General features: G+C 53.3%; 1 protein-coding gene across 2 annotated transcripts in view; it reads right to left on the minus strand.

Annotated features, from left to right (window-relative positions):
- GNG7 (G protein subunit gamma 7) overlaps positions 1 to 12721 on the minus strand; it is a 120004-nt gene that overhangs the window by 7385 nt on the left and 99898 nt on the right. The window lies entirely within an intron of this gene.

The raw sequence follows: 12721 nt of genomic DNA on the forward strand, positions 1-12721 counted from the left end.
AAATTGTTCTCCCACATTCTGGAGGCCAGATGTCAAAGATCCAGGTGGGGCAGGGCTGCGCTCCCCCTGGAGGGCCCAGGGAGGGTCCTTCCTACCTCTTCCAGTGGCTGGTGTGGCCAGCGGTCCCTGGCGTGGCCACATCACTCAATCTCTGCCTTGTCCTCACATGGCTTTCTTCTAAGGACACTAATCCAGTACGACTTCTCCTTAACTAATTGCATCTGCAAAGCCCCTATTTCCACTTAAGGCCCCATGCTGAGGATCTGGTGGAAATGAATTTGGGGGGGGGGGGGCTGTATTCACTCCCCCTGCAGTGTCTTTGAGTGTGGATGGTGTGCTCAGAGTAGCCCATTTAGCACAGGCAAATGATTCCAGATAAACCCTCTTCCCAAATCCCAAGTAGCCTTTCCACTAATTTTCCCAGGACCGCTGCTCCGTGGAGGGGGTGGTGGTGGGGTATTTGCTGCTTTTATTGAGCAGCTAACGCCCAGTGGTCTGCTTGCTCCCCGCCCCCCCCCTTCCCCGCACCTTCAGGACTTGGGTGTTCAGGGCCCGTCAGAGTGGCTCCCCACCTGCTCGCCCACCGAGAAAACCAATCTTTATTGCGCCAATGATTCCTGCTTCGCTATTGTTTGGGGGAGGGGGTGATCTTTTTTCTTTCCGAAAACATTTTTATTAATTTATTTTTAATTCAGTTAAAATTTTTGAGGTGCCTGGAGAGTCACATGCAGTGGTAGGAAAGGGCGGAGACGTGCGGAGACCTGCGTACCCTGTGCACGGTTTCCCCTCTGGAAACAACCTTGCAAAACCCGCGGTCAGCATGACGCGCTCGCACGGAAGCCTCAGGGCGGTTCCGTCCCCGCCCCTCCCCGCCCCCCACTCTCCGCGACCTCCAATGACGTTTTCCTTCCCCAAGCTGCCACCGTTTCGGGACCGTTGCACGTGTGGAACCACAGGGCACATAACCTTTTGGGATTTTTCCCCACTGCGCATAATCCTGTGGAGATGCGCCCAGCCTGTTGCGCGCGCCGCGAGGTCACGGCTGAGCGGCGTTCCCCGCGTGGACCGGCCCCGGCTCGGCGGTGCACCTGCCGATTCCAGTTTCTGGCCATCACGTACGGCTGCCACAAGGGCGTGCAGATTTCTGTGCAAACACAAGTCTATATATTTTTCTGAGATAAACGCTGAGGGATGTAATTTGCATGTTCAATTTTTAAGGAGAGTGCCAAGCCGTTTTCCAGGGCGGCTGCACCATTTCACATCCACACCAGCAGTATATGGGTGGTGTTAATTTATTCTTACAATTCGGCTGTGCACATTTTTTCCTCTTCCTTACAGCAGGGAAAATTCTACTTTTCCCACAGCCTTCATTTAGTGAGCTCTAGTATCGTAGTTCTAACGAGCGATGCTGCCCCCAGGGGACACGGGGCCCTGTCTGGGGGCGTCTCTGGTCATCAGGACTGGGGGAATCCTGGCACTGAGGGGGTGTGGTCGAGGACCCCGCTCAGCTCCCACAGTTCCCGGGACGCCCCCCGAGAGCGGCCCAGTGTCTGCAGCGTTCAGGCTGGGGAAGTTCCCAGGAGGACCTGTCCGGGCGTCACGCCCAAGGTGGGGGGTCTGGGAAGACGCCCCGCCAGGGAGCAGAGGGCACCCTGTCCTCCATCAGGATGCAGCTTGCGCTGTCTGCCTGGTGGCCGCTAGGGCCAGGTAGCCACAGAACAGCAAAGGCAGGCTTGGGATTTTCAAAGCATTTCCTACTTAGAAATAATGATTTAAAAAAAAAAAAAAAAGGAGGGTTGACACAACACTTTCGGGAGATCTCCAGGCAGTTACGTTGCGTGACAAAAGCCAATCCCCAAAGGTTACATGGTGTGTGTTTATACACCATTTACACACTGTTTTTGAGAAGACAAAATTGTGGTCAGGATGGGGGACAGGTTCATGGTTGCCGAGGTTGGGGGTAGAGGCCTTGTCGGGAGGGGCTTTTCCTGGTGCTGGTCACACTTCCACAGAATGTTACCGTCGGGAAAAACAGAGTGAACGACACGTGGAATGCTTCTCTGATTTGTTATAACTGCACATGAATCTACGGTGACCTCCGTACAAGTCTCAATTAGAAAAAAAAAAAATCCTTCCACACTGCCTGGCTCCCCATCCCTCCCGGCAGACATCCAGCCCCGCTTTGGGTCAGAAAAGGCCTGAGTGTGTCTGTTCTGGGAGCATAGAGCCCACGTGTGGGTTTCCAGAGGGCTCTGATTCAGCAGAGAGCTTCAAAGCAGCCACAAAACATCCAACTCAGGGAAAACTGCCCTTGGTTGGGCTTAAAAATATCTAAATTACTCAGCGCTAAATATAGATGCGAATGGAGAACAAACGGGCTGGCCCCATGGCCTGTTTTCCTTGGAAGGCCGGGGAATCCTGCTCAGCATCCACACTCAGAAGTGTCCGCCAGGACTCTAGGACCCCTGCACCGCGTGGCCACCCCCAACTGTGGCCTCTCTCCGAAGCGTGAAGCCCCTGAGTGGCTGGCTTTCTGTTCCAGGCACAATGTCCCGAGAGGCTGCCTCTGGGCTGGGTTATGACCCAGGCCCCAGAGAACGGCCGAGATGGCTGCGCCGGGGGTGTGCGTGCGTGTGCATGTACACGAACTTGTGTGCAGGAGTGTGTGTGAATGTTCGGGGCACTTGTGTGCATGTGTGTATACACACGCGTGAGTGCATGTGCACGTCTGTGCATAGATGTGTGCATGCGTGTGCGTGCACGAGCATGTACGTGTAGGCGTGGGCGTGTGTGTACTTAACGTGAGTATACGTGTGCATGTCTGTATGTCATAATGTGCATCGTGCGAGATGTGTTTATACGTGTGCGTGTCGGTGTGTATGTATACTGCATGCACATGCGTGTGTGTGGGCGTACGAGTGTACGTGTGCATGTGAGTGTATGGGTGAGCACGTGTGTGTGTGTGTGTGTGTGTGCGTGAGCGTGCGGAGACGCCAGGAACAGACACCGGCTGTGTCACCACCAGCCCGTGCAGCAGACTCCAGCCTCCTCCTGGCTGGTGTCATAGTCCGTCACTGACTCACGGCCCAGCCGTGGCCCCGGGAGACCAGGCAGCTACGCTGAGTCAGCCCAGGGAACATTCCTCACCCGTCGCCGCTCCGCAGGAAGCACGTGATGGCACCAGGCGCCCGACCTGGCCGGACCTGCCTGGGCCAGCAGAGCCACAGGGGGCCCCCAGGAGCCGTGGCAGAGCCGTGGCAAGCTGGGGGCAGGTGGGTGGTGGGCAGCCGGTCACCGTGCTGACTCCCGTTCTGCCCCTGCTGAGGGTCCAGGGGAACAACCTGGGGTGAAGTTCACCTAAAACCAGAGCCTTAAGGGATGTCACCAGGCCCTGCCTGGGATCTGAGTCGAGGGCCAGGAAGCCATGCCAGATTTGGGGGGGGCTCCTGCAGAAGAATCACATGAGCAAATGTGTGAAAGGCAAGGACAACGGAGGCCCCCCCCCTGCCCTGGGGTATATCGTGAAGCAGAGGTAACTAGAAAGGGGGGGCAGTGACCCCCAGACAGATCTGACCTTCCAGTGCACATAAGGATTAGACAACCCTGGGGACGGGCAGTATTTCTTCCATGGTGGGCGCAAATAAGGCAAAATGGGGAAACAGTTTAGGGTGGGGTCTCTGCCCCCCTGGCACTTTGGACACTGGGCTGGGCTGTTCTCTCTGGGGTGTCCTGGGTGCTGTGTGGCCCGAGCAACATCTGTGGCCCCACTCCCTCAGTGCCAGGGCCCCCTCCCCACTGTGTGACAACCACAGACGTCCCCAGACACTGCCCGGTGTCCCCTGAGGGCAGAGCTGCCCCTGGGTGAGAACGACTAGATTAGATCAGACCTTTATTCACATCCAAAGAGGTTCCATACAAACAGCCATAGAATAAGAAAGAAAATAAACACAAACTAGTGAATATTTATTCTTGGGATGCCTGGGGGCTCAGTCAGTTTAGCATCCGACTCTTGGTTTCGGCTCAGGTCATGATCTCACGGTTTGTGAGTTCAAGCTCCGCGTTGGGCTCTGCGCTAACGGCGTGGAACCTGCTTTTGATTCTCTCTCTCCCTGCTCCCTAGGGGCGGAGAGAGAGGGAGAGAGAGTCCCAAGCAGGCTCTGCACTGTCAATACGGAGGCCCATGTGGGGCTTGAACTCCGACCGTGAGAACTTGACCTGAGCCGAAACCAAGAGTCAGACGCTAAAACGACTGAGCCACCCAGGTGTCCCCCCACCCCCACCCAGGGTCCAAATGTCCATCGATGGATGAATGGATAAAGAAGATGTGGTCTATATATACAATGGGGTATTACTCAGCAGTCAAAAACAATGAAATCTTGCCATTTGCAACTACGTGGATGGGACTGGAGGGGATTATGCGAAGTGAAATTAGTCAGAGAAAGACAAAAATCGTATGACTTCACTCATATGAGGGCTTTAAGAGACAAAACAGATGAACATAAGGGAAGGGAAACAAAAACAATATAAAAGCAGGGAGGGGGACAAACACTAAGAGACCCTTAAATACAGAGAACAAACAGAGTTGCCGGAGGGGAGTTGCGGGTGGGGGGATGGGCTAAATGGGCAAGGGGCATTAGGGAGGACACTCGCTGGGATGAGCACTGGGTGTTATCCATAGGGGGTGACTCACTGGAATCTATTCCTGAAATCATTATTGCACTATATGCTAACTAACTTGGAAGTAAATTTAAATAAATAAATAAGTAAACGGATAAACTTAAAAAAAAATTTTTTTTTAATTAAAAAAAAAATTTTTTTTTCAACGTTTTTTATTTATTTTTGGGACAGAGAGAGACAGAGCATGAACGGGGGAGGGGCAGAGAGAGAGGGAGACACAGAATCGGAAACAGGCTCCAGGCTCCGAGCCATCAGCCCAGAGCCTGACGCGGGGCTCGAACTCACGGACCGCGAGATCGTGACCTGGCTGAAGTCGGACGCTTAACCGACTGCGCCACCCAGGCGCCCCAAAAAAATTTTTTTTTAAAGAAAGAAGAAGTTTCTTCTCAATCATGGAGAAGTCACTTTTCAGCAATGGAAGCCATGGAATGAATGGAGAAGGATCAGCAGCTCTGATCTTATGTAAATATTCAGAACTTCAGGACAGACGTGAAGTAGAAATCGAGACCGTGGACCCAGGAAAGGCCGAGGCCACAAGTGAGGTGATGGGCGACCCCTTTAACATGTGACTAACACTTGGGCCAGGGTCCCACGGAGACGTGGCACAGGGCTCACTCAGGCAATTCACGGCAGCAGGGGTGTAACTGGTAAAAACCAAAGCAAACAAAACACGGCCTGGGGAGCAGTGGATGCCACCTCGAGCTGCCCCTTTGTCTTCCCATGACGCCAGAAGGCCGGAGAAAGGCCACCACCTGACGCGCTCATTCCAGACTCTCTGGTCTTGTGAACCCGTCTCAGCCTCAGAAACTGGACACTGAGGACTACAAGGATGTCCCCTCAAATCTTCTGCCTGGGCATTTATCCCAAGGGGCAAATTATCCAAAGGAGTTAAAAGGGGAACACTGACAGGTGTTTACAGCTGCGTTGTTTGTAACCGTGAAGGCTCAGAACAAAAGCACACGCCTCGCTCTGCAACGGGGGGGGGGGGGGGGACAGCAAATTCAATGGGACATTTCGCAGGTGCAACACTATGCAATGTTCTAAACGGTCCGTAGAAACGCGGAGCACCGCGGAGGTGTGTGTGCAAAGAGGGACAATGGAAAAGTGCAAATGTTCGGTCATCTACCGTTGTGTTAAAATATATACGGATAAAGGCAAGGAATCTCAAAGTGACAATTTTAAGTCAGCTCTAAGCCCAACATGGGGCTCGAACTCACGACCCTGAGATCAGGAGACACATGCTCCACCGACTGAGCCAGCCAGGTTCCTCTCAAAATGACAATTTTGTTAGGGACTTTTTTTTTTTTAAGTTTATTTATTTATTTGAGAGATGCCGAGACAGTGCAAGAGGGGAGGGGCAGAGAGAGAGGGAGACAGAGAATCCCAAGAAGGCTCCACACTGTCAGTGCAGAGCCCGACGTGGGGCTCGAACCCACAAAACTGCGAGATCGTGACCTGAGCCCAAATCAAGTGTCGGACGCTTAACCGACGGAGCCACCCAGGCGCCCCTGTTAGTGACTGTTTTTATAATTTCCTCCAATGAAATGTTCTTCCGTGAAGGTATAATTTGCACGCAGTGAGATTTGTCCTTTTGGGCCCAGAGTCGATGAGGTCACACAAGCACGTCCTGTCGCGGAGCCGATACCGCCATTCAGATGCGGACCCCGTCACCCTGAGAACCTCCCGGAGCTTCTGTTTGTCGTCAGCCCCTGCACCCCCTGAGCTGCTCTGTTCCTGTCGTGTCGCCTCTTCCTGGAAGCCTACAGACAGACTCGTGCCGTCCAGCCTCTGGCTTGGTTCACTCGGCACAATGTCCTTGTGGTTCGTCGTGTGCCGAGGGCACCTTTTCAGTGCCGTGTGGTGTTCCCCCCCGGGGTCAGGGCAGGGATTGTTGGCCGTGCACCGACTGGGCGACACGGGTGTGTCCGGCGATTGTGAAAGACGCCGTGCTGTATGTTCACACGCAGGATTTGCGGCGGTCCACGTGCCCGGTCCTCCTGGGTGAGCCCCAGGCGTGGGATTTCTGGCTCCCTGGCAGGTGTATGTTTAACCTTACAAGTTAAACATTTTCCAAACGGTTCCCAAAGTCACTGCATTCGTTTGTACTTTGAAATAATCATATAGACAGGTAGTTGCAAAAATAGTGCAGAGAGTCCCGTGTGCCCCCCCCCCCCCACCGATGGTGACATCCCATGTGACCGTAGGACAACATCAGGCCGAGACCCCGATGCTGGCCGTTTGCTCAGATTTCGCCAGTCCTCCCATGACTCATCTGTGTGCAGAGTGGATTTCTGTCACCGCCCGTCCCTCCAGGAAGGTCTGGCCACCATCGCTGACCGGGCCGAACTGCTCATGGAGCTCCGTGCTGCCCTGGGCTCCACAGGGCAGATGAGGTCTGGCGTGAATGTTCGCTGGGTGGACTTGTGGGTAGATGCAGTGGGAGGGTCAGCAGAGAAGGCGGGGGCTCCAGTCGGCAAAGCTACGAGGTGGCTGAACCCTCTGTGTTTGTGAAATCCTAAACGGCTTGGGCAACACTGGGGAGGCACCACCCCCCCGCCCCGCCCACTCCAGGGTCTCTTCACCTCCGCACCGAGGACACCCAGGCCAGGGTATTCCCTGTGATCAGTCCCTGGCCCAGCCACCCAAGGCCAGGAGCACCCGCATCGTGACAGCCACAGACATCCCCAGACCCGGCCCTGTGTCCCCTGGGGGCAGAATCTAAGTCCTTTATGGAACTTCCTTATCAGAAGAAACTTCAGCTAAAAGAGGTTCATCTGGGCAAAACGCAAACAGTGTTTCTGGAACCGAGATGGTTCGGTTTGAACTGAAATGGCAGTGAACGAAAATAGAAGCTTGTTTCAAATGGGGGCTTAATTTTCTCAGCATCCGACGATCCTTTGTGACCACAAGAAGTTACACAGGGCGAGCGAGCTGCCCCTTGAACTCCACCAACCACACTCTTGAAGCCCGTGCTGGAGAGGAGAGAAGTAGAAAGGGGAGCCAAGGGGAAGGTGGTAGACCCAAATTCTGCACAGATCCCAAAGCTGTTTGGCCTTGGGGGAGTTACCTCCCCTCTCTGAGCTCCAGTGAACCCTGCAGTGCTTAGAGCGACACTCGCTTCCTGGGCTGGCCCAGCAAACATCCAGGTCCCCACGTTCCAGGACCAAGGAATGGGGGCGTCCAGAGGCCGGCAGCCCCAGGAGGCCCTCTTTTGGGGCACCGTGGCAACTGCTAACTATAAACACAGCTGCTGCAGAGATGAAGCCAGAGACAGGGTGCCCTGCACATCCTGTGCCCGGCGGAGGTGGGAGGGCTGGTTTGCTGGAGGCTATTGAGAAATCCCGCTCCCCACGGAGCTGCTGCTCCGAGGTGGCCACTCCCCTCAGCTGCCCAGGGGCCGGGTGGGGCAGGTGCCACAAAGCCCACAGGCTCGGGGGAGAGCTGGGCAGCGTGAAGTTGATCATATTAAAAATAGAAGTGGATGGCAGCGGAGGGAGAGCCAGAAATGGAGAGTCCCGAAATGATCTATTTTCTGTTGTCCCACTAAGGCTTGTACGTCCCTGTCCCTTCTAGGCCACACAGCAAAGGTGAGACTGGGTTCTTTTATGCTCTGCTGTGTGCCCCAAACCCATGATGCTGGTCATGCCCCGGCCATGTCTGAGCCATTCTGAGCATGATCAGAAGCGCTCCGGCCCCTGTGGACCCTTAGCTGCAAAGCCCTCCTGCTGAGCCCCTGGAGCTTTTGGGTCTCGGGGAGAAGCGGAGCGATTTCCCGGCACCTTGTCCAAGGGCACAAAGGCAGCCACCCCTTCCTGAAGGTGCAAAACACAGGGCACGCCTGAAAGTGGGTTCCCATCTCGGTTCTGCCCTGAACTGGGTCTTAGCTTCCTCCATTAGGAAATAAGAGGGTGGTTCTAAAAGCTGAGAACGGATCCCGGTTTGTCATCTGGTGGTTCTAAGATCAAGACGATTCATGTCAATGGCCTCTACCTAAAGTCACTTGGACTTTGAATAAAAACCTCTATCTGCAGATTTTGGCTTGCACGACAGTGGGCGAACGGACACGGACAGACTCTCCCGTGAGGGCAGTCAGGAAAGCTGGACAGAACACAGAAGAAATCTGCTTGAAGGCACTGCAGGGTTATTAGGGCGGTGAAGAATTTATAGCCAGGGTCTAGGGGAGGACGGCAGCCCAGGAGCGGAAAATCTGCCAAGAGGCTGAGCAATGCTTCTATCAGCTTTGCAAGGCTGGCAATACAGAGATTGAGATCCAGGGCCCTCCACGTGGAGGGGGCTGGGTGAACTCCCCCTTGGTTCAAACTGGGGAACAAGGTGCTGCAGTCTGAGTATAAGAAAAACCCAGACGTGGTGGTTTGGGAACAACACGGGCAGATGTTGTGTATGTTTTTCTTGGACATTTGAAAGAACGGTATTTTCTAACTAGACTGTACTTTAGATGGGACTTAATTTTACCGTCACTTTTACTGTATGTGACATTGCCTTGAAGAACTTTTTCCCAAATAATCATGCAAAATTATGTGGTCCCAGCATTTATTACACACAGAAGGATACAAGTAAACAGGAAGCAGATGGGCTCTTATGGTGACTGCAGCTGAGTGCTGAATAAACTCAGTCCCTGATACTGGACTGAGGTGACCCCGGATTGCTAGCAGCCCTAAATGCTGGGCATGAGTAAACATAAATCCTCTCCAGTGGAAAACAACATCATCCTAGAACTCATACTATTTCCACAAACAAGTCTGAAACACAATGTCTAGCACACAACGAGAAATAACCAGGCATACAAGGAGGTAAGACTACATGAACAAAACCCAGCAGGAATAACAGGCAATATAAACAGACTCGCAGGGGTTCCTGACACTGTAGTTGAGAGACACTTTAAAATAACTGTGTTAGGGGCACCTGGGTGGCTCAATCAGTTACATGTCTGACTTCAGCTCAGGTCATGATCTCACGATTCATTAGTTCAAGCCCCGCATCAGGCTCTGCAATGGTGGTGCAGAGCCTGCTTAGGATTCTCTCTCTTTCCTTTTCTCTCTGCCTCTTCCCCACTTGTGCGAGCGAGTTCTCTCTCTCTCTCTCAAAATAAGTAAATCAACTTTAAAAATAACAGTTTTAATTACATTCAAGAAGATAAATAGGTGAGACCGGAATTTCAGCCGCACTGGAAACTATAGAAAAAGGACTCAGTAAACATGTGGAAAATGCCAATATCTGAAACGTAATGACTCGATGTAAAGGAATAGTATCACTAAAGACAACGAAGGAGAGAGTTGGTTGGGCTGGATGATAGTTCAGGGGAAAACACCCAGGACGAAGCACAGAGACACAGAGGGGAAGGAAAGGCAGAAGAGAAGGTGAAAGATGGAGAGGATACAGTACAGCCTAATGCATGTGACCAGGACTCTGGAAGGAGGAGGGAGGACGGAGCACAAGCAATCTCCGAAGCAATAATGACAATCTCCCCAAACTGAGGACTGAACAAAATCCTACTTTTAGCCACAGATTCAGGAAGTCCTGGAACCTCAGGCAGCATAAACATCTTAGACGCTGACAGAGAAGTCACCAATGCGCCCATGAAAAGGTGCTCCCTGACTAGTCATCACGGAAACACGAGTGAAATCCAGGGAGCTGCTTCTTGAGCACTAACTGGTGGGGCACAGATAAAAAAGACCAGCGACTGTAAATATTAGGGAGGGCGTGGAAACGCTGCAAGTTTCACACATTTCTGATGCAAGAGTAAAGCGGTACAACCACACTGGAAGATGACTCAGCAGTTTCTGAAAAGGCTAAACACACACCTACCCTCTGCCCCAGCAATTCCGCTCCTAGGGACCGACCCGACATAAACGAAACCATAATTCTGTGGAAGGACCTGTACAAGATGTTCACACTTCTTTATTTACGATAGCAAAAACTGGAAACAGCCCAAATGCCCACCAACAGGAGAGCAAACAGACTGTGCTAATCCAGGCTATGTGTTATGATGACACAATGACAAAAAACAGCCTGCAGAGGAGAGAAGCCACACGTGTGGATCCCGAAAATATTCTGTCGAGCAAAAGGAGTCAGACATCAGAAACGTTCTGTGTCTTGACGTGTTGGTGCACACGGGTGTGTGTGTCAAAACTCATCAAGTTGTGTATTTACGATGTGTTCATTTCACTGAATGTGAATCATGCCTTGATAAAACCGGTTAATGACAAAGCAAACAATCAAATGTAAGCTGCTGGAGGGAAAAGGACCAACGATTAGGTGGATTCAGTGAAGACTTCAGACCCGGTGAAAATTAACTTCAAGATTTAAGAGGAGACCCAGACACCTCCAGACGAACAGCAGTGGACTGCCTCTCCAGCAGACCTGCCTTGTTAAGGTAGGAATAAAGGGATATCAGAGAAACAGGACCCCCAATAAAAGGTAGGAGAGGCGTGAGTGAGTGGAAAACACTGAGGAAGGGACAGAACTTGACGACACCATCCGGGTTCTCATGGAAAAATCAACGGGAACTGGAAGCCCCCGGGAGAGCCCTGGAGCACACACGAATCAGAGCCACCAACCCCATAGTCCCCTCCAACCAGTTTTTCAGCAGCTGTTCTGTGTGTTGGCCTTACAAACTGTAGGGCGCTCTTTTTTACTATGCTATGTTGGTTGTTGCATTCCAGTGACAGCGGCCCTGGATGTTTGCTAGTGACGTTTTTGGATTGTGTGACTTCACACATGGGACAAATGACGTCAGCACGCGAAGATCACATACGCACATGCATCAGGCCTAGGGCGGGAGCGAGACACCCAAGGCCAAGCCCCAGAGCCCCCTGCATCCCTCCTTCTGACAGCTGGAGCCTGACCCTCCTCTACGCAGAAACTGGGGGTCACCCCACCCCGAATCAAGTGCAACGTCCAAGCTGCTCACTCACTGCCCTCAGGTAGGAAATCTTCCCCCAGCGTCCATCCTGCTGTTGTCGCCTGAAGGTGTCCCCCCAAATTCATGTTGAAATCCGAATCCCCAAGGTGACGGTAGCAGGAGGTGGGGCCTTTGAGAGGTGACTAGGTCCTCTCCCCTAGGGTGGAGCCCTCCTGAATGGGATCAGTGTCCTTAGAAGGGGCAGAAGAGACCAGAGTTCTATTTTTCCACCATCTGCCCCTCTGGGTATGGGTGCTCCCCTGGTAATGTAGCTGGCCGTCCTGAGCGTCCCTGTATGGGTTCCCATGGTGTGTGGGGACCTGTGCAGTGTCCAGGGGATCCGTGCTCCTGTCTGCCTGCCTGCTCCCTGGGGGAGGGGGGGGTTCCATGTCTTTCTCCAAAATAGCCCCTGTCCTGCCCCCCTGAATCACCTTTCTAGGAGAAATCTCACCCTGTGACTTCTGTGCTTAAAACTATCCCCAAGCGAAATCTGAGAAACAGGACGTTTCACACACGTGGACTCACACCCCGTGTGGCCTCTCGTGTCTGGTTCCCTCCCTGAGCGTCGTGTGTTCAGGGCCCGTCCGCGGGGCGGCGGGTGTGGGCGCCTCACTTCTGCTCGCGGCCGAGGGATGTTCTGCCACGTGTGCAGAGTGTTTTAAGCAAACATTTTTTACAAGAAAAGGAAGAAAAAGGAAAGACCTTATCTTGCTGCCGTTGAAACGAAAACCTGTATCGCTTCCTTAATCGGAACTAAGGTGGGAGACGAAACTGATCAACGGCTTGCGGGACCTGGAGCACGAAATGTAAGATCCGTGTTTCTGGTGCGTGGGCAGGACCACGGAGCGCTAGTGTTGTCCTATCTGTGGCGGTGTGCAGGGCCGGGAGCCACAGTCCTGGGCACGGCCCCTGGCGCCCGGGTCCCAGCGCTCTCATCCATAGAACGTGGAGCTGGAGAAGGGTCTGATTTGTTATACACGCAATTAGTAAAGATGGAGCAGCGGCTTCCTCCTGCGTAAGCCACGCCCACGGGAGGCGCCACGCCCACGGGAGGCGCCACGCCCACGGGAGGCGCCACGCCCACGGGAGGCGCCACGCCCACGGGAGGCGCCACGCCCACGG

The sequence above is a fragment of the Panthera uncia genome, chromosome A2, assembly GCF_023721935.1.
Source record: "Panthera uncia isolate 11264 chromosome A2, Puncia_PCG_1.0, whole genome shotgun sequence".
NCBI lineage: Eukaryota > Metazoa > Chordata > Mammalia > Carnivora > Felidae > Panthera > Panthera uncia.